General features: G+C 38.0%; 1 protein-coding gene across 5 annotated transcripts in view; it reads left to right on the forward strand.

Moving 5' to 3' along the window:
* Nucleotides 1-23,379, forward strand: part of LOC136864203 (tyrosine-protein phosphatase 99A) — a 423,374-nt gene that overhangs the window by 311,658 nt on the left and 88,337 nt on the right. The window lies entirely within an intron of this gene.

Raw genomic sequence — 23,379 nt, forward strand, 5'->3', positions numbered from 1 at the left:
CGAGAAACGGCCTAATTTCGTATAGCCTATCAGGATTCCCCTCATAATGACTTCTGTCGCTAAATTGCAAGAATGACAGTGTGTTTTCGAAAAAATTGGTGAGCCGAAAATAGTTTCCTCTGTCCAGTACATTTTCAGACCTGGTTTTTTAATTATTCTGGTTGCAAACACTAGTCCTAAAAAAAATTTCATCTCATTTACGTTGACCGGTTTCCACATCTGAAAAATAGAATATTTAGTGAATGGACGCGATGCTGCACTAATAACTTGTTCTGCGTAAAGGTTTGTTTGATGGCATACATATTCAAGGAAATTATCATTTACAAATAAATTGACAAAAGACATAATTTCGTTGCTATATTCGATGTCAACATTTAATTGTACCCAGCCAGTGAACTTGATAGCAGGTGGGCAATAAGACGGATGCGTATCGGTTATTTGAATGTGCTAAATTTCACTTTGCCCAGAGTTTGGTATATCATCATCGGAATAGCTTTCGCTATCACTGAAATCATCGTTCAGTAGTATGTCTTCAATTTCCTCACTTCGTATACTGTGATTGTAACTCGTCACCTTATTGCGACACAATAACTCACTTCACTACACACCCTCACAAGAATACCACGACTGGCTTAGGTCCGTGTTTACTCAAAGAAAAAAATAAAGAAAGCATTGGAATGTACCTTCTGTTCAGGTAGTCAGGGTGAGGGACTGTTCATTTATATGCCATCTATGGTTTTCGACACAAAGTACGACTTCGTACAAATTTAGCGCTAAATTCGAAACGACGTTTACATCGCGTGACCTTAAACGCCTTAACTCTGATACGATCCCGCAGATAGGCTGCTCTTAAACACCTTAAGGTATCTATGGGAGTGAATGCGTTAACATCTCTTCAGCATGTTTCCTTCTGATTCATCATGCCGGGATGTCTGGCCAATAATGTTGAACTGTCAGCAAGTCATCCTTGTAGGACATGATCTCCGATAGTGCATATAAATGAAGCAGTTAGCTCAAAGTTTTTAACAAGTCTTTAATAAAAACTTAATGCATCACTCAAACAAAGTACCACAACATGTTTGTATCATCTCAAAGTGTAGTTGAATAGAAGTGCCACTAATCAGTAAGTTTAGTCAGGAATGGTACAGGACTGTCTGAAGAGCCTTATTCATTTCCTTTCAGTATATATGCGTTCTGCAGAAATAATTTTGAAATGTTCCATTAATATTCTACTGTAAATCATCAGTAGGGTTCAGATGTTCAGGAAATGTCATATTTTTCTCCATCCTCCGTTTTGGGCTAATTGCTGGAATTAATCTTGAATTGGATGTTTCTGAGCATATTTAGCATAATTTTCTATGGTATATAAATATACATTGTACCATTTTTATTTTTGGATTATGTTTTGGTCATTTTAGTTTCTTAAGGTCATATTTTGGTTTTCTCCCCACGCTTTTTGTTGAGTTTCAACAGACAATTTTCAAGGCTTCATAGTTACATGAACAGTGATAGAGCTGACAAAAGGATACCTGAAGAAAGTGTAGTGAAAGTGTTAAATTAAGAAATTGCATTAAAGAGTTCGGGAAGGAATGCTTCTCTGCTGAAGGAAAAATCCTCTTCTGCGAAGCATGCGAAGCTGAAGTAACTGCTATGAAGCATAGCAACTCTGCTAGACACAAAAATGATGAGATGAACAGGGAATAACAGAGATGTATTTCTTTTCTGTATTTTACTTCAGTTAAATATTTTGTGCACATGCTGTAGCACATCCTTAATTGGGATAACTAATACAATTTTCATTAGTTAGCAGCAAAAGCTTTGTAGTATCTTTCACCATTGCATAAAACTGCTATATTAATTAAAAATATATTTTATAGTGATCACAGTTTAATTATTGATAATTAATTTATTATAGAGACTAGTGGAATTAAGTTAAAAGAACTAGTAAGGAAAGTACTTGAAGTAGTATAATAAGATTGTATAATGAATTGTATTTTTAATGTAAAATTACTAGTGGCAAAAAAAAATCGTTCATTGGAAGTACATATGTTGGGTCATTTTTCCCAGATTTTAGATCATATTGATGTATTTTTAAGAGCATATTTGGACAGTTTTAAGTCCTAATCATCCGAACCACAGTCACAGGGTTTTACTCAACAACTTCAAAATCCAGTTTCTTTATACTCATTCTATTAGGAACTCGTAAATGTCTCTCTTAGATATCTTGTGAGACTCCGATACAGTGAGTCCACGTATTACTGGTATACTGTTCCATTGAATACATGCTCTTTGCTTGGCTCCTGGATGTCTCCTCTTTTATGTCTTTGTACAACATGGTCACGATAATAATTAATTTTTACGAAAAAAGGGAACGAAGTAAAAAATGTTCAATCCCTTTGTAGTATCTTTCACCATTGCATAAATCTGCTATATTAATTAAAAATATATTTTATAGTGATCTCAGTTTAATTATTGATAATGAATTTATTATTTGTCAACCCTCCTTCTTTCAATGTTTGTATGTTGGTAACTAAATATATTTGGCAGTTATTTCATCGTCACTTCCTTTTGTTTCCCGCGAGCGTTGTGAAATCACGGCCAGCTGCATAGATATGCGCTGCTCCCTTAGCTAGAATGATGCATCAAGTCGGCCGTGAAGTAGGCTCTACTCCTTGCTCTGCTGTTCTCCAATGCATGCATTCGGCTCTCTCTCTGTTGTGTGCGTAGAACGAGTGGTATATTTAGCGCGTTTCAATTCTAATTATCCTAGTCGTTGATTTGAAAAGAAGCAATTGGTTTTGTAAAAGATAGGATATTATTTTGTAAAATGAAGCAGAGCAATTATCAAATTGCATCTTATTCTAAGAAGACAGCAGTGTTACAGAAATATCGAGATGGTTACACAAAGGAATGGCCATGCCTACTTGCTTAACATGCTAATGAAAACCCTGTGTTCTGCAGTGTGTGTTCGTGTGATTTCTCTGTGGCTCACGGTGGATGAGATGATTGCAGAAGACACGTAGAAACAAGGAAGCATCACACATACGGTGAATCAAAATTACGAAACCAGTCTGTTTCGTCATTCTTCGTAAAAATTAAATGAAACTGCGGTGACAAATGCCGAATTATTTTTCACATTATTTCTTTCAGAGCATAATATTCCGTTATCATTTTCAGACCACGCTGGAAATTTATTTTGATCAATGTTCCCCGACTCTAAAATATCTCAGAAATATGGTTGTGTAAAAACTAAAACCTCTGCTTTAGTTCAATACACGGCATCTGAGGCAAAAAAGGAAATAAGTGAACTTTTGCAAATAACACTTTTTTTTCTTTGGCTACTGATAGTAGTACGGGTTCAAATGCAGTTAAACTTCATCCTATAGCTGTGTCTTTCTTTAATGCTCAGAGAGGCCAAATATCATCTCTTCTATTGTCATTGTTATAGAGTAGCCTACTAACAACACAGGCGAGGGAATTTTCTCTGTTATTAATAGTGAATTGTCTTCTTTAGCCATTCCATGGGAAAATTGCATTTCTTTTTCATCTGACAATGCATACACAGTGATGGGGGTAAATAATGGTGTTGGCAAATTTGTGAAGGACAGGCATTCTTCTGTTATGTCCCGGTTGTTCATGTCATTTCATACACATCTGTTCACAAAAAGCAGCAGCCCAATTACCAGTCAATGTAGAGAACATTTTGGTTGAGTTATATTACTATCTTGATAAGACTTCTAAAAGGCAAAACATGTTGAAAGTATATCAGGCTGTTTGTGGCACAGAGGATCACAAAATTTTGAAACATGTCAGTACCCATTAGCTCTCGCTTCTTCAATCTATTCATAGAGTTCTTGAGCAGTGGGAAGCTTTGACACTCATCTTTTGTAGTGAGACTCACCATAAAAATGAGAGCACCAAGCAGTTTGAAACTGTGAAATCTTTCATACAAGACCCACACAAAAAACTGTTTCGCTACTTTCTTCAGAGTACACTTCCTGTCTTTAACTCAGTGAATTTATTTTTGCAACAAGATGCTCCAGCCATACATCTTCTTAGGAGGAAACTTACTGGTCTTTTAACTGACCTGAAAATGAACGAAAACCTAAAACCAGTTTTCCAGTCATTGACCGGGTCAGGGATGGAATAACTGAAGCCCCAATTTTGCGACAAGGAAAAGGAATTGTGCCGGCTGCCGAGGCCTGTCGCACTCCTCTGGGGCAATGATTAATGACTGACAGATGAAATAAAATGATATTGGAGAGCGTTGCTGGAATGAAAGATGACAGGAAAAACTGGAGTACCCGGAGAAAACCTGTCCCGCCTCTGCTTTGTCCAGCACAAATCTCACATGGAGTGACCGGGATTTGAACTACGGAACCCAGCTGTGAGAGGCTGCCGCCTGAGCCACGGAAGCTTTTTAGCTGACCTATTGGTCAGATTTGTTCAGCCATGTTCTGTTCACTCAGAATCTACCTCCTTTTTGAGTGTTGAATTCAAGAGGAGGAAATACCAGAAAGCCAATGAGGACTTGGTAATTGGAGCAAAAGCCAGGGCATACATGAAAGATAATGACTGTGATTAAGAGATGTTTTATAATTCTGTAAGAGAGTTTTATATGGCAGCTTGTAGTTACATTATCAGGAAATTTCCCCTGGATGATGAATTTCATCATCATGCTGAAGTTGTAGACATCTAACCCCCCCCCCCCTATTTTACTGAAGGTGGCTCAAATGAGTCAAAACCTGTTTGAATTTTGTTGCTCCCTCTAATGACGGAATTATGTTTTGTATTGAATTAGGAGGATACATTTAATTTTTTGCTTTGTAAAGTGAAAACCGTCAATAGGGAATGATTCTAATATCCTGCATCTGTCACCTACTCCACTTAGCTGCCCAGAAGCCTGCTACAACATTGGAAGCAAGTGCAAACATGGGAGACATTCTTCTTTTTCTTCTTCTACTGTTTTCCCCGCACCTGTGGGGTCGCGGGTGTGAACTGTGTCGCACATGTGAATATGGCCCTGTTTTATGGCCGGGTGCCCTTCCTGACGCCAACCTTATATAGAAGGAAATAATCACTATTGCATGTTTCTGTGGTGGTTGGTAATGTACTGTGTTGTCTGAATATGAAGAGGAAAGTGTTGGAACAAACACAAACACACAGTTCCTGAGCCAGAAAAATTAATAAAACATTATTAAAATCCCCGACCCGGCCGGGAATCGAACCCGGGACCCTCTGGACCGAAGGCCTCAACGCTGACCATTCAGCCAATGAGGTGGACTAAACATGGAGACAGTGTTAGTAGATATATATTTCTTTCTTGAAGGAAGCTCCAGATAAAAAAATGAAATTAAAAAAATTGAAGATGTATTAGGAAATGAGTGGACCAGAACTCAAAAACCACAAAATTTTGAAATATGTCAGCACAAGATGGTTATCTCCCACTGAATCGTAAACAGGGTATTAGAACACTGCGAGCTATTGAAATTGTTGTTTCATGTTTGTGAAGAAAAGTCATAAGAAACCATCAGTAGCAAATTTCTTGCAGTGAAAGCAGCAATGGAAAATGATGCCACTGAACTATACTTGTTATTTCTGAAGAACACACTCTCCATTGTCACAAAGTACAAAATCATGTTACAAGTAGAAGCTCCCTCCTTTATACATGAATGGATTGTTCATGGATTTAATGATGAGGTTTGTAAAAGCTGAAAAGTTTGGAAACAAGTTAGAGGTAAGTTTCGGATGCATTACTGATATGAAGTTCAATAGCAGGAGTTGTCAAAAAAGATGACAATGATCTTGAAACTGACAAATTCCCTTCTCATGACTGTGGTGAAGCGTGCAGAAGTAGTGGATGTTTCATTGAGAGCAAGTACTTCGTTTTCATCAGTGCTTTTTGTTGAATTTTTCAAAACATAATTGAGAACACTGACCAAGACAAACTGGAAGTGGAATTTGCTTCCTACCAAATAGATACATTAAATGAAGACATCAGTCAAGACAATAAAGATATTTACAAGGAGATACAAAAGCTGAAAGCTAGAAAAGCAGCTGGGATTTATAAGATACCGTAATCACATTGACGAGGTTGTAAACAAAGATTACAGATATCTTCACGTGGTTATGAGTAGGGCCCAGATTCATATGTAATTACATATTCCATTCCTTTACTTGTAGACAAATGAAAATGAACAATGTCAGCAAATTGTGGTTCTGATGTAATTGATATCCTAAGCATTATTTTTAGTGGGCCTAGTAAAAGTTGTAATGTTACCTTGAGATGAGAGAAAGACCACCTGTTATACTTTTAGGGACTGTTATGAACATTTACAGATTTAAGAAAATGAGTTTTGGCTCAGACGGTTAAGGAGCTGGCCTTCTATCCCCAACTTGGCAGGTTCGATCCTGGCTCAGTCCGGTGGTATTTGAAGGTGCTCAAATACAACAGCCTCGTGTCAGTAGATTTACTGGCACGTTAAAGAACTCCTGCAGGACTAAATTCCGGCACCTCGGCGTCTCCGAAGACCTTAAAAAGTAGTTGTGGGACGTAAAGCAAGTAACATTATTATTATTATTATTATTATTATTATTATTATTATTATTATTATTATTATTATTATTTAGAAAATGAGTTCATATTTTTTATTTCAAAAAATAAATCTGGTTCGATGAATATCAAATGTCATTCTAGATCTGAAAAATTCTATGCTACAGGACAGTGGTATGCAAAGGATTACAAAGAAAAATCATCATTGGCATTCTAATGCATAGTGAGAGTTGGTTGTTATTATTATACCTGTGTTTCATTTTACATATTCTTACCAACATTACATATTTTTAAATATGATGTGAAGAACGTCACATTTTGGTACATACCTTGGCAATTACTCAAAATTTCTAAGGACATTGTGTGGATATAGTGATATACACACACACACACACACATACACACACACACGTGTGAGAATTGTGTGAGCTCATTTAATTTTCAGACTATAGTAAAATAATTGGCAAATTTCGTCTCACATAGAATACAATGTATTTCAATTTGTGTAGTTGGCTTTAGAAAATAATTCCTCCAAAATTGGAATTTCTTACCCTTTGTCTGTGAAATACAGTTAGGGTGCCTCAACTCTGTACAATAGGGCTAATTCTTTTTCCAAATCTGGGATAGCTAGGTGCATTGCATTGATCATTTAACCTTCTTACAAATTGAAAGCAAACTATTAGTTAAGGGTTCAGGCAGGGGTCAGGTAAGTATAAATACTATTGTGCGTGAGGTACAAAAGCATTTTTCTTGAAAATCTTAATGCAAAAGAGAAGGAAAAGAAAGTTGCGACGGCTAACGAGTGTATATTAATATTAGTGGTGTTTTATTTAGTCTGTTAACTTACGTGAAGTGGGCTTGTTAAAAATGGCTCAGATTACATCTAGTCTAGCATCAAAACTTAAGATTGTGGTCGAGTACTGACGAATGTTTGACAACACTTAGGAAAGTGATAATGTGCCAAGTGTGTAACAAAACTATAGGGTGTTCCGTGAAGTCACAGCTTGACCAGCATTTAGTAGTGCCTTATAAAAACACAATAAACATAGTGTGTCTTCTATGCAGGTATTCTTAACTCAAATGGAACGTCAGGCTGTGCCGGATAACCCAATAGACATAGTAGGCTGCTGCCTCTGGGCCACGCGTTCCAAGCACCCCAAGACAGCAGATCAAATTTAGATCCCATATCGTTAATTATGTGCCTGTGAACTGCGGATAAGTTTACGTACAAATTCGCCCAGTAGGTTCTGAATTACAAGGATGAGCTGAGTTTCTTTAAAATGTTTGTCATGCAAATAGCACTTGTGTATATCGTACATTTCATGAAGCTTGCAGCTTGATTCTATTAGCATAGTTGACACATAAGGATATCCTTAGAGTCCAGCTTTACTGTCCAAATTTCCTTCGGTGTCATAGAGCCTTTTTTTAAAACAAAGTTAAATTAATCTTGCAAATATCATGACAGCATTGAGGATTTATTGGAGTCTCATGATAATAAATGCTTCTTCTCAATGGACATTTTTCAATTAAAAAAGGATTGGCATCCAACTTCAGTGGTACAGGAACAACTAAATACTCTTGCCACACAAAACAACACACAAACTAACTTTGAGATAATCTGAATTATTTTGTTGCAAAAAGGTAAGAAAGGAAAATGTTTAAAGTGATGTTAGTTTGTTTAGATTTAACATGTTGTTTTCTGTTTTGTAGTGCTGTATTAACCATGTTAATATTATGTAATACTGTTTTCCTCTGAAGTAACTGGAATTTTAATAAAAATGTAATGATTTAATAATGTTTGCCATTGTCAGCTGTTGCAATAAACAAATTTACAACATTATTTTCCCACCTGCACCTCACCTGGTATACAGGCACTGACCACAACACTGCTGGCTGTGGGATCAGTTGTGTGCAGATTTAAATTTTGAAGATAGTTCTTCCACATTCTCTGCTGTTGAGACTCAATGTCTTCATCTGCCTTTGAAACTGTTGACAGTCTTCATGATTTCCCCCAACACTGATTGGCTCACTGACCCAGTTTCCCTTAGGAATTGATTACCTCACCTTCCAATGGGTTGCTCGGCTTAACAGGGGCACATCTCATAGGCTGCATGCAGGAGTTGAGTGAAGGAGGCCAGTTGGATTCTCTTGCTGAATCCAGTATGTTACAGTTGCAGATGATTGGCAATAATGCATTTCACTTCCATTTGCCAGAAAGAATCCTCCCAGGTCAATTCCTGGGGAATGAAACCCTCACAACCATAGTTTTAACTTTGGAGTGGCCCAAAAGCCACTCTCCAAAACATTCAAGAAACCTGTCTGCATGTTGCAAACTTTGGATATACTACTCCAGGTGGTAACTGGAAACGAGAATCCACCACGGCAGTAAGCCATGCAACTGGGCCTGAGGATTCTGGAGAGCCCAGAACAGCATGCAAGAATGAGTTGGAACATTCTACTGGAAACCCAGCAGCAAAACTAAGACCAAAAAGAAAAAAGAAAGAAAACGCTTCTTTACTCTCAATATTTATTCACTTCTTAAAGTGGAAAAGTTGAAACGACTTACCCCAAAGCTCTAGATGATCAGAAAATCTTGGTACTTGCATTACAGGCAATGAGATACTTAGGGGACAGCACAATAGATTCAAATAATTACCAGATTTACAAAGGAAGACCTGGAAAACAAATAATGAATAACGTCCCACATCTTCAAAATGCTTTTGTAGTTAACAGAATATATTGGAATCTGTCACAAATTTTTATTCTCTGTCTGATAGACACTCTGTTTTGACATTAAGATATGGAAATAAAATCTACACTCTGATCAATGTTCATGTTCCCTTCAATGAAGATAACAAGAAAAAGCCACATAAAGTAGAAGAATATTGGGAACTCGTAGAAAACGAAATTCACAAAATCCCAAATGATCATTTCAGGGTGCTAACAGAAGACTTTAATGCTCAAATTGGAAAAGAAAAAAATATATAGGAAGATTGTTGGAGACTTCCCAGCCCTCAAGAGAATAAACAAGAATGGAATGCATCTGATTAAATTGTGCAAGACCTTTAACTTGAAACATTTATTGAAATTAATGTCTACGTACTTCAAAAAACTAAGCAGCAAACAGAAAATCTGGTGGTCTTGTAATCCAAACCTAGGAGAATTCCAAATTGACCATATAACCTTTTCTTCTGAACGTAAAGGTGAAAAAACTAGCCAACATTGATGTTGACCATTACCTTGTGACCATCAAAATGAGATTCCTTCCACAAAACAGAGTCAAGAAAAGAACAACTAAACTAGTTGTACATATCGAAAAACTAAGAAATAACAAGGATGTGAAACAAGAATTTCTAGAAAAACAGGAAATAACTATACAGAGAACTGGGAAGACTTGAAAACCAAACACTGCACAAGAACTCTGTCCTCTAAAAAGGAACAAGGAGCACAGATGCTGGAACAAAGAATTTGAAGAAGCTATCACTAAGAGACTGGAACCATGAAAAATATGACATTCGTATCAGAATAATGAGAATTTTCCAAAGTTTAAGCTAATCCAAAAGCAGACATCTAAAACTATAGGAGTTGTCAGAAGGGAGTATGAAAACAGCCGACTCACCCAAATTGAGGAAGGCTTCACTAAAAACAATATGAGAAACTTTTACAAAATATTTAAAGCGAAGCCTCGTGTATCAGCCTTGACCTGGAATTTACTGCCATAGTCACTGTGCAATTTCCTCGTTACACCGAAGTAACAGAAGAAGTTACCATTCCAAACTATTCTGTCGCTTCCGATGACACAATGTGGCCCAGGTAGCATACCACCTGCTGCAGTATTCAGCTTCAGCAGAGCCCCTCAAAGTCTCTGTTACACTCTGGAGGTTTTTGATGTGTTCCCAGAATGTGTGCCTCACTTTGATGATGTCCAGGTACGTGATTCAGACGTGTTGAGTTAGTCCTCCATCAGTTGCTCGAAGGTCTCCAGTGCATTGCAGAGACTGAAGGGCATCACAGTGAACTGGTAGAGAACTCAGTCTTCTCTTTGTCTTCTGGATGGAGCGCCCTTTGCCAGTACCCAGACTTGCAGTTCAAGGTCGAAAACCACTGGACTCCAGACATGTCGAGGGTATCGTCTATCTGGTGTAATGGAGAGCAGCCCTTCTTTGTCATGGCATGCAAATTGTGGCAATCAATGCAGAAACGGAGCTCACCATTCTTATTCTTCAACAGGACCACTGGTTATAACCACGGCCTATTCGACCCCTGTATGAATTGCAATTGCAAGTAATCACCTTCATTTTCCATATGAATGAATGAATCCCTGCTGCTTCATGTCATCCAGCATCCGGCTGATTTCCTTCTCCTTAATACCAATATAATGGACCATTATTGGCCATTATAAATTTTCCAGCTAACTCATTCTTGGTTGCCTGCGTTTCGCCCTCGTGTGCTAAGTTAGGCTCATCAGTTGGGACTTAGCACACCACCCAAGATGCAAGGCTAGTGCATACTGTGGAGGCCACTGCATAGGCTACTTGAAGCCACCAGCAGTGCCAATGCACTATGAGAGCTATGTCTCATTTCCAAAAATAGATGCCTGCCTGGCCATCAAATGATGTAGATGTTGATTCCCATAGGGAATTTACTCATTCAGGACAAATATTTTAGGTTCCCTATGGGAATCAACATCTACATCATTCCTTCTCCTTTGCTAGGGGTACCCTGTGGGATGGTTGCCGAATTGGGGTGGCGTTGCCAGTGTTGATGCAATGATACACCATGGCCGTCCTTCCAGAGTCTCCTCCTGTAGCAATGAAGATGTTCCAGGACTTGTGAATTAGTCCCTTAAGCTCTCTGAGCTGCCCTGCCTCCAGGTGCTTGCAGATGTCTGAAATAATCTTCTGGAGCTTGTCTGAACCTTAATTTGCCTCCTAGGTCTGTGCGTCTTCATTGTACACTGGTATGATGCATGTAACTCTCCCACACATCCCAAACTTGGTCCCACTGGGTATCCTTTGATCTCACGCTGTCGAATTCAGGAATCATACTGGCGCACAGCTTTGTGTTGGTACGAGAGCCCTAACCAGGTTATGTCCTTGTCCAGTGGTTGTCAATTCAGTTCCACAAGCACACACTGTCCTTGTATGGGGTCCCTCCAGCCATACTGTCACCAACACTTCACTTTTTGCTGGAAAACATTAGTCTCAGGTTGCATTCCTGGGCATCGGAGCGTTATCTCTTTGCATACCTTTAAAGCGTTATCTCTTGCCTACCAAGCCAGACTGCACATCCCATGTAGTCAGTCACCTCATATATGGTTAGTGCGTCTTCTTTAAAGATGACCTCATCCATGATGGCAGCAACAAAGGCCCAGATTCGTAGGTGTCATCTTCCTAGTGTCAGATTGAATAGGGCCTCCTTCAGGACAGGAACAATGTCTCCTGAAGCTGTTTGCAGTGTGTAGGGGTAGTTGGGCTCACTCTCTGGCTGTCCCTTGGTGATGTCTGGTCTTGCGACTGTTCTTGTCACCCCCGTGTCTATCATGACCCAGCACGGACTTTCCCCAAGCCATCCATCAGCCATCAAGCTGTTGTCACTCCACTCGGTGGCCGTGTTTATGTGAAGTGAAGGGATGGTAGCGACGGCGCCAATGAGCCACAAAAATCCATCTAGCAGCGTCTGCACTCCATGTTATGGGGGGCTGCAAAAGGTGTCTGTTTCTCCATATTAGGGGCGGTCTGAAAGAATCCTAGCAGTAGGTATAAAATTCCTGTGGGTGTGGCGAGTCCCTCATACTAATAGACCTAATAGCCTATAGAATGGCTGAGAGTGAGTCCGAGACCTCGGAAACGGTTAGGGCATCCCCCAAAAGCGACGCACATTTCCCGTGCTCTCGTCCTGGGGAGCGTTGAAAAGTTGGCAAACAGTGACAAAGATTGCACCCAGAAATGTCGTGACCCTTACCTGTAAGACAGAAGAACCAATAGAATACATGGACAAGAAGGACATGCGTTGTTGGAATTGAGCAAAACCAAGTGGAAAGGAAAGGGACAGAAGAGATTGAGGAAGAGGTTTTGGTTGTTTTGGAGTGGAGGAGCCATCTGCAATAATGGAGTAGGTTTTATTGTGAGAGAAGGCCTGGTATAATACACAGAAAAGGTCTACCAGGTAAATGACAAAATCATGAAAATCAATCTCGGATTGGAGAGTCGAGTACAAATTTTATCCAAGTATATACACCTCATACAGGTAGTGTTGAAGAGAATCTAGAGAAGTTCTTGGAGTAACTGGAGAGGTGCATCAAAGATAAAGAAGGTAAGGAAGTGGTGATAATTGGGAGACAGACAAGCAAGAAAAAGAAGAAATAATTGGTCCTTTTACTTACAGAAATAAAAATGCAGAACGAGAGCTACTACTAGATTTTTGTGAGAAGAATGGATTAATAGTAGGCAATACATGGTTCAGAAAGAAAAACAGCCAAAAAATAACTAGATATGGATTGGGACAAAGGAGAACAAAAATAATGATTGATCTGATTTTAATTGAGAGAGAGAGAAACACAGACAATTGGAAGATAATGACATTATGCCAAAAAGAGATTTTAAGGAGACCATAAAGTTGTAGTAGCTAAAGGCAGTGTTGAAGAGGAATGGGCCATGTTCAAATGGGGAATGGTGAAATGTGCAGAAGAGACATGTGGTAGAGTATCAGAGAAAAAGAAGAAAAAGGAGATACCCTGGTGGAATAACAAAGTAAGGGATGCAGTGAAAGGAAAACAAAAAGCATAGAGGCGCTGGATAGGAGGCAGAAATATGAAGAGTAGGCAAAATATCACGAAGCAAAAAAGCACATCAGAAGATTGTACAGAAACAGAAGTGCTGGGAAAATTTCACAGAAACCTTGCAAGAGGGAGTTAAAGAAAGCAAGAAAGTGTTGTATGGATTGGTTAGAAACAAAGTAAACAGGAGGCTAATCCAAGATGGCGTCGGCAGTGCAAGCTAGTAATGAGTGTTCCCGGTTTTTGTCAGAAAACGAAGTGAAATGTGCTGTAAGATGTACAGAAAATGTTACAGATGGTGAGAAGAACAGTCAAGGTATTCTCAGTAGTGAAAGTAATCACTCTTTATCTCCAGAAAAGGACATTTGTACCGGTAATATCTACGAACGCGAGTATGTGTGTAGGCCTAAAATGACGCCTTCATCTATCCATGAAACTGTTGAATCACTACACAAAATAATAGAAGTGCTACATAAGGATTTGGTAGAAGCAAACCTTGTAATTAAAAAGTTACGATCTGAAAAGACAAATCTGATTGAAGAGGTGGAAAAACTAAAAAAATGCGATGGTGTTGGCGCGTCGTGGAGTGAGGTTACGTCGCGGCACAGGAAAGTTTCGCGAACAGGGCCTAATTCATCTGGAAATCAACCTACAGTAATGAACAGATTCAGCGTTTTACACGAAGTTCGGGAAGAGCAAAGAAGCACTTCTTTCTCCCGAGATGCGAGTTCACCGACGAAAAAACGCCGAATTCACGCCCATAACGTGATCAAGAAAGTAAGGAAGGAGAAGAAAGTGAAACTGTTTGGTGATAGTCACGGTCGAGGCCTTTCAGCAAATATAGTCGAGTTGCGAGCCGACATTGAAGTGACAGGTGTTATTCAACCAGGTGCCCCCTTTTCAGAAGTAGTGAAACCCCTCTTGAGAAATGCTGATGAACTCTCGTCAAACGACGTCATAGTTATTGTCGGTGGAACCAACGACGTAGCAAGAAATGAAGGCCATCAGGCTGCAAGTATTCTGAAAAGGACTCTAGGTAAGCTGACCCATACAAATGTGATAGTGACAAACGTACCCCATAGACATGATTTAACAGACTGGTCAATTGTGAATAAAGCTGTCAAGGACACAAATGAGAAATTCAGGCAAATATGTAGTCATTTCAGAAATGTTACACTGTTAGACATTAGTAAATTAAACCGAACATCTCATACGAGGCATGGCATGCACTTGAATGGACTTGGGAAGCAATATGTAAGCAAGTTAATAAGTAACATCATTACAAGTAAAGATCAGGAAAAGACTGTCCTAGAACTACCTAGTCCGGGAAACGTGTGTTAGATTCTGGACCCAATAACATTTCAATTGAAAATGTGGGTCCAGAATTAAATACCGGTAATGACTTGGAGGGTAGGAATAGGCGGTTCAAAATATTTCATCAGAACATTCAATGTCTTAAAAATAAAATTTTAGAATTACAAGTAATTTTAAATTCAATACAGGATGTTATGTTTATCTGTTTGGATGAACATTGGTGTAATAATGATGAACTTGAACTCATTAATATTGAAGGTTATTATCTGGCAAGTAATTACAGTCGGGTTAATAAAGAGCATGGGGGAGTTTGTATTTTTGCTAAGTCAGGAATTGAATGTAAAGAAAGGAAGGATCTTGAAGTGCATAATTCTGAATTAGATTTTGAACTAACTTCAGTGGAATTTAAGCTTCCCTATGGTAAAAGGGTAATTCTGTTAACCGTGTACCGTTCACCGGATGCTGATGTGGAAATTTTCTTAGAAAAATTAGATCAAGTCCTTCATAACATTTTCGGTAGGAATAGCAGCACAGAAGTAATACTTTGTGGTGATTTTAACATAGATTTTGCTGAAGAAAACCTTCCATCAACATCACAACTACTGCATGTTCTTCAAAGCTGTAATCTAAAACACTTAATTTTTACACCCACCCGGGTAACTGCCACCTCAGCTACAACGATAGACAACATTTGTATTAATTTCCATTGTTCTAAAATGCAAGCATCCAATATAAATTTTGGATTATCAGATCATCATGCTCAAATTTTACAACTAGAATTTGAGAATGCTAGCAAGCATTCAACCAAAATAAAGCAAGCACAATTAACTCGTTTTTTCTCTGCAGCTGCATGTGGCAGTTTCATTGAAAGCCTTAAACTTCAGACCTGGACTCCAATAACATTCGGTCATAGCATTGACCAAAAGTATAGAACCTTTTTAAGCATTTTTTTAACGGAATTTGAATTACACTTTCCAAAAAAACTTGCAGTAATTAATGAATCTTCAAAAAAGCCATGGATCACGAAGGGTATACGGATCTCAAGTCAAAAATGTAAATTACTAAGTAGATTAGCACAGCAGAGTTGTGACCAGGTTTTTTGTAAGTATGTTAAAAACTACAAATCAGTCTATCGAAGAGTTCTTAGGATGGCTAAGATAATGCACAATAACAAGAAAGTTAAAGAGTCGTGCAATAAATCACGAACCATATGGAAGATAATCAAGGGAGAAACCAACAGACATGCAGTTGGAAATAAAGTTGCTGCCATAAAAAATGATAAGGGAATACAAATGAATGACCCTCATCATTTGGCTAATTATATAAATGATTTCTTTCTATCCCTACCATACAAACTTGAAAATGCAAATAAATCAGATGTATTACCAGAACTCCCAACCTTTGTGCAAAACTCTATGCAGTTAACTCCAGTAACAGAACTGGAAGTTTTTAAAATCATACAATCTTTGAAGAACAAAACTTCCACAGGTGTAGATGAAGTTCCCACAAAACTCATTAAAAAATGTGCTCCCTATCTGGTACAGCCTTTAACTTATCTCATCAATGAATCATTTTCTAGTGGTCAGTTCCCTAATCTCCTAAAAATAGCTAAAGTTATCCCAGTCTTTAAAAGTGGAAACTTACACGATTTACATAACTACAGACCAATATCAATACTTACTGTTATTTCAAAAATATTTGAATGTGCTATGAAAGATCGGCTTACTAAATTTTTAATCAAATATAACTTGTTAAATAATGCACAACATGGGTTCAGAGCTGGCAGAAGTACTTTGTCTGCTTTATCACATTTTACACAGTTGGTCGTAAATGCTCTTGACAATGATGAAACTGTGATAGGACTATTTCTTGACCTTTCAAAGGCATTTGATACTGTTGATCATGAAATATTGTTGCACAAATTATATCAGATTGGAGTTAGAGGGATTGTTAATGACTGGTTTAGATCATACCTGAATAAACGATCCCAGTTTGTTGAAATTACACATTGTAACAGTAAAGGGCATAATGAGACATATCACTCTCAGGTAAAAAGCATAGACTTAGGTATTCCGCAGGGTAGTATTTTGGGGCCTGTTCTTTTCTTGATCTATGTGAATGATCTTCCTCACAATAGTCAAGTAGAAACATTAGTTCTGTATGCTGATGATACAAACATAATTATTAATAATCCTGACCCTACGTCTATAGAAACTACAGCAAATACAGTCCTGTCTAGGTTAGAATCATGGTTCAGGAAAAACAAATTAACATTGAACTTTAAAAAGACCCAATACATGGAATTCAAGGCATCTAACTACCATGACAAAACTGCAAAAAAACACAACCTTATATTAAATGCAAATGCAATTGAAAATACGTTGACCACAAAATTTTTAGGTGTCCATATAGATGAAAAATTAAGATGGGATTGTCATATTAAAAAAATAGGGAAGTCTCAGAGTTCTGTTTGTTTTGCCTTAAGGATTTTGTCTAATAGTTGTAGTGAAGAATATGTTAGAATGGCATATTTTGGATATTTCCATTCTGTCATCACTTATGCTATTGGTCTCTGGGACTGTTACAAATCAAATCTTGATGTTATTTTTCGAATACAGAAACGAGCTATCAGAATTATATTGAGACGTAACAGGTTAGATCATTGCAGACCATTATTTAAGAGACTAAGAATACTCCCAGTACCAAGTATATACATCATGCAATGCATTCTACACGTGAAAAAAAATATTGATCACTTCAGAAAGAATTTTGACAATCACAATTACCAGACGCGAACAAGAAATAATATTTTTATCGAACACAAGAGTAAAACCATTGCCTTGAGACATGTAGACTCTGTTGGAATCAGATTGTATAATCTTCCAAATACGATTAAAGATATTAGTCCCGTCAGTTCATTTACCACAGCTTTAAAAAATCTCCTGCTGAGTAGCTGCTTCTACAGTACAGAAGAATACATGATGAAGTGCTGGTAATGATGCTACTACTTATTAACTTGTAATCTAGTATATAGCCTTAAAAATATGTTAATGTCACATTGACTATGTTCACATTATTAACACCACACCAATATATTTTTATTTTGTCTTGTAAATATTGGTTATTAATATTATTTAAAAAAATTAAGATGTGCTGTCCTAACATTGAGGTATGTGGTGTTTCTGTTCTTCTTTTTCAAAATGTTCATTGTTGTGCATATATTATTGTTAGTATTAGGAAATCACTTGACAACTCCTATACTGTTGGCATATTTCAAAATATGTAATTGTACAGTCTATGGAAGCTAAATAAATGAATGAATGAATGAATGAATGAATGAATGAATGAATGAATGAATGAATGAATAAGGATGGAGACAGGAAATATTTTGTTACAAAGAGAGGATATTCTCCAGTGGTTGGAGGAGTATTTTGCTAAATTATTTAATATCAAATTCAGATAACTGGAGGAAGAATAGGAACATGAAGAAATGGTAGAAGAAAACCAAAATGAAGATACAACATTGTTCGAAATCAAAGGAGCTATAAAGAAGGTGAATAGTAGCAAAGTAGCAAAGTGTGGGTGAGGTGGCTACAGAGGTGGTAAAGGCAGCAGGACCAATAGGGTTGCATTGGATATATAGACTATTTTGAGTGATATGGAAGAAAAAAGAAGTACCAGAAAACTGAAGGAAGTGTCTGATAATCCCAGTATTCAAGAAGAGTTATAAGAAAGAATGCAGTAACTATAGGGGAATCACCCTCATTTCACATGTACTGGTAGCAAAGATCTTTGAGAGGAAATTAGAGGGCAGACTGAGGATGAAAGTAGAAAAGGAAGTGGAGGAAGAGCAACATTGATTTAGAAGAGAGAGATACATTTTGATCTAATTTTTGCTTTAAAGAACATAATGGAGAAACAATGGGAGTTTGGGAAGGATTTAATTATGACATTTATAGATAGTGAGAAAGCATATGGCAGTGTACCTCAGCAACTGGTCTGGGATGCATTGATTAAAAAAAAGATGGTAGGCAGAGCAGAAGTACAAATGGTCTAAGCTATGTATGAAAAGTGTGTAAGTAGTGTGAAAAATTACTGTCAATGGTTGTAATCTCTGCAGTAAATTTACATTATCCAATTGAACAGTTGAGAATTTACAGTTTATATACATATTTACTAGAGAGCAGCTTGGTGAGCAAGGATATAAAAAAAGTCTAGTACCAAGTACCAATTGCGTCCCGTTGTTTTAATTGTTGTTACAAACATTGACGCCGAGCACTATACCCTTTTCCTCCTGACTGTTATACTGTAAATAATTTTATAAACTTTATAATTTCCCAAGAGTGTGTCAATTATTCTTCAGAGCACCACTGCTGAACTCTGCTATAATTGCCCAGTAATTTTAAGTATTGGTGCAGACTTCTTATTCTTTAAACTTATATTGTTTAACCATCACCATTGTACAAGTGTTTCTCGTACTTAATTTCCCCAGTGTAATGTGTATTAATTTGTGCATGTTAAATACTAATCAGGTACCTGATGTTTGCCTTGAGAAGATAATTCGACTGATGATGCCCTCAATGAAGGGCGAAACATGTCTCAAGCGGAATTAAAATAAATTCCTAAATGTAAAATTTATATATATTGAATAGGTGACAAAATAAACCATTTAGCATCCTACATTCAGTATCTTCAATACGGATAACAATGATGTTTATCACTTGCAAAGACCTATCTGTGTCGGTGCGACATAAAGCACTTGAAACTTGCTCTCACAGAAGTCCAATAGGGAAAATCCTATGATAAATTACCACGAAAAATAGTTCAAGTGTTGAAGTTTAGATCTAAGGTTATGCTAGGTCAGTTTGAAAGTGTGTTATACTTCACTTTGTCAAACTTAATTGACAGGGGTGAATGTATAATTTGTCAGTAAATTGCTCTTACCAATCTCTGACCACAGTTTTAGTCTGTCTGTAAAGTTGATATTCTGCAGGGAGAGCATTAGAACTAACAACCAGCCACTCCAATTATATCAGATTTTTCTAACCCATAGATAGATAGATAGATAGATAGATAGATAGCAGAAACAAAACAGAACACAAAATAGGATGTACATAAATGCAGGTCAGTATGTGAAGAGGGAGCAATAGAAAGAGGAGACGAGGAGAAACGTGAAAAAAGAAAATTATCAGGAAAAAAGAAAGTTTTATGTCGAAGTTAAGGTCTAGGGGTATGCTAGGTCTGTTTAAAAGTGCATTTTACTTCACTAAGTGAAGCTTAGATGTTAGGGGTTAATATAATTTGTAAGTAAATTCCTCTTATGAATCTATGTCCACAGTTTTATTTTACAAAGGTCGATCAAATATAAACAGGATTTTTGTTCCTGAACATCAACAGTTGGTAGGACTGGCCCCGTGCTTCTGCTGTGCTTAAGCATAACCGTTAGGAGTGGGGAGAGCATGCTGTTAGATATTTCCTGCCGTTTCCTCAGTAACTCTCACGATGTCGGTGCAAAAGGTACACCCCTCCACTGCACAATGCATAATTATAAAATGTCTTGCTCATGAAGGAGTTACAGCAGCATAAATTTGCCAGAGATTGCCTGCACAGTTCGGTGATCAAACATTGTCAAGGACGCATGTGTTTGCCTGACGTAAAAAGTTCAAGGAGGGATGAGAACGTGTGGAAAATCAGCAACACGTTCACCGTCCTCGGACCAGCATTACAGACAAAAACATTTGTGCGGTTAAACACATTATTGACGACGATCGAGGGGCGCCAGTATCAGAAATTGCAGAACAAGTTGGAATCAGTTATGGGAGCTGTCAAGCAATCATCGCAAGCAACTTACAGTTCCGTAAAGTGTGTTCCAGATGGGTCCCCTTGCCTTTTGACCAAAAATCTGAGATGTTTGGAGGTCTGTCAGAGGCTTACAGCGAGGTTTGTGGAAGAAGGTGATGCATTTTTGAGTCGTATCGTCACCTGCGATGAAACATGGGTTCACCACTACACTCCGGAATCCAAACAAGCCAGTAAGGAGTGGTGGAGGAAAGGGAAGACAGCACCAGTAAAAGTCAAGACTCGACTGACAGCTGGCAAGGTTCTTGCAACCGGGTTTTTTTTTTTTTTTTTTTTTTTTTCAATCGGCAAGGCATTTGGTTGATTGATTATTTGCATGAACGACGCACAATCAGTGCTGCTTACTACTGTGAGCTGTTGAACAAGGTGAGGGTAGCATAATCGCTGCAAAAGACTAGACCAACCGATTCGACAGGTCATCCTCCATGACAATGCATGGCCACATACTACAGCTCTGTTTCCAATCTACAGGAAATGCACTGGACTACACTTGATCATCCTCCGTACAGCCCGGACTTATTGCCCTGCGATTTCCATTTGTTCGGACCGCTTAAAGCAACTCTAGGTGTACAATGATTTGAAGATGGTGAGAGTGTGGAAGACTTCATGCGCAACTGGCTGGGGACACGACCCTGTTCTTTTTACGATGAGGGCATCAAAAAGCTGCCCATATGCTGGGACAAATGCATTTTCAAAGCAGGAAGCTGTGTGGAAAAATAAATTATAATTGCCTTGTGTTTTTCAATAAATGTGAATTTAAATAAAAAATAAAATACTATTTATATTTGATCTTCCCTCGTATCTGCCTGTGAGTTGATATTCTACAGGGATAGCATTAGAATTAAGAACCACTCACTCCTTTTGGTCATTTTTCTAATCCAGTTATATTCTGTATAGATGGATAGGAGGAACAAGAAGATGAACACAATATATGATGAACATAAAGGCAGGTCACTGTGAAGAGGGAGAAACAGAAAGAGGAGACAAGGGCAAACATGAAAACACAAAAGGACAAGGACGATCTTCACAAACTGCTGTCTTCAAATAGATGCGATTTCTCCTCGTCAATCTTAATTCTAATACATCCTTCTCTTCTCAGTCCCTCGATGAACTCCTTTCTGCTTCCCAGCTTCATCAGAAGAGCAGGCATCGAAACATATTGAGGGGCCAACTTGACAGATCCTCTATCTTGATGTGGAAAGTGTAGGATAAGAAGAAATTCAGATAAGTACAGGTAAAGGGGAAAAACATAGAGATAAGTGCAGGTGGTAAAAGATTAGGAACACGTGATGAACATAAATGGAGAAGAGGATCCCAATGGGATAATATTAGCTGTTGGAAAAGAACAAACAAGTCTCAAATCAAGTTGTATATAGATAGGAAGGGCAAGAAAAGGAACACAAAATAGGACGAACATAGAGGCAGATCGGTGTGTGAAGAGGGAGCAACCCAAAGAAGAGAACCAAGCAAAAGTGGCTGTGCGATTTGTCTCATAGTTATCAGCTAGCATTCTAACCCCACTGTCGGCAGCCCTAAGGGTGGTTTTCCGTGATTTCCCATTTTCACACCAAGTAAATGCTGGGGCTGTACCTTAATTAAGGTAATGGTTGCTTCCTTCCAACTCCTAGCTCTCTCCTATCCCATCGTCACCATAGGACCTGTGTGTGTCAGTGCAACATAAAGCAAATTGAAAAGAAAAAGAGACAAGGATAATCTCCACATTGTCACAAGCTGCCATTGTCATATAGATAGGCTCTCTCCTATCTAATTAAAGAGTTCTTGGATTGGTGAGGAGAGAGCCTAAGTTTATGGTAGTTCATCAGTCTCAGAATTCTTATCTATATGAAGATGTGGAGATTTTCCTTGTCCTATTGTGTTTTCATGTTTGTCCTTGTCTTCTCTTTCTGTTGCTCCCTCATCACACACTGAACTGCCTTTATATTTGTCCTATTTTGTGTTTCTTTTCTTGTTTTTCCTATCTGTCTGTGTATAAAACTTGATTTGACACTTCATTGTTCCTTCCCAATGTTTAATGCTTCTTTCTAATCCAGTAGATTTTTTAATGTATATCTTTTGTTAAATATAGTTAAAACTACCTTGTTTTAGTAAGTATTGAAAGTTCCTGGTGATATCTGTCCTGGTCTTGGATTCCTGTAGGAAAAATTGCAAGTTAGGCACATGAAAGTTAAAACCCAGATCAAAAGAAGACAAAATTTGTGTCTCTGGTGTGTGATTTCTGTGATGTGCTGTTTTTATAAATATGTGTATAATAGGATCACGGAAGTGCCTCTTCCTGCCTAATAATGAGTGGGGGATGAAAATGAAAATCCACAGCCTGTTCCCAGTCATTCAACTGGGTCAGGAATGGAATGAATGAAGCCCCCATCTACCAGCAAGGATAGGAATTGTGCCGGCTGCCGAAGCCTGTCGCACTCCTCAATCAGTGGGGGATATGGAGGGTAAATTTCAAGTACAGCAGATGTGGACGGCATGGTCAGCACTGTGTCTTGATCCTTAGAGAAAATCAGGCAATCAAGGCAGTCCTTTGGTAGTCATTTAACCAGCTGACTTAATTGAGCTGAAGTTACTGGAAAAGTAGAGGACAATTTATGTCCTTGTTGCTATAATATTGAGCCCCATTTCTTGTTGGGAAGCTAACATCTAACCTATTGACCCACTGCTACTTTATGAAGTGCATACTCCTTAATTACTCTTTCATTTTCCTAATACATATTCAGTATGATATTTTTGTGTTTTGTGAATTTAGTGAGACCTCTTATTTTTGATGGTTCATCATCCTTGAGACAAATTGTAATTTAATTCTATGCCTTTTTCACATATACATAAAGTTCATTATTATGTTAATCGTTAGCAA

This window comes from Anabrus simplex, chromosome 2, assembly GCF_040414725.1.
Source record: "Anabrus simplex isolate iqAnaSimp1 chromosome 2, ASM4041472v1, whole genome shotgun sequence".
In the NCBI taxonomy this organism is placed as follows: domain Eukaryota; kingdom Metazoa; phylum Arthropoda; class Insecta; order Orthoptera; family Tettigoniidae; genus Anabrus; species Anabrus simplex.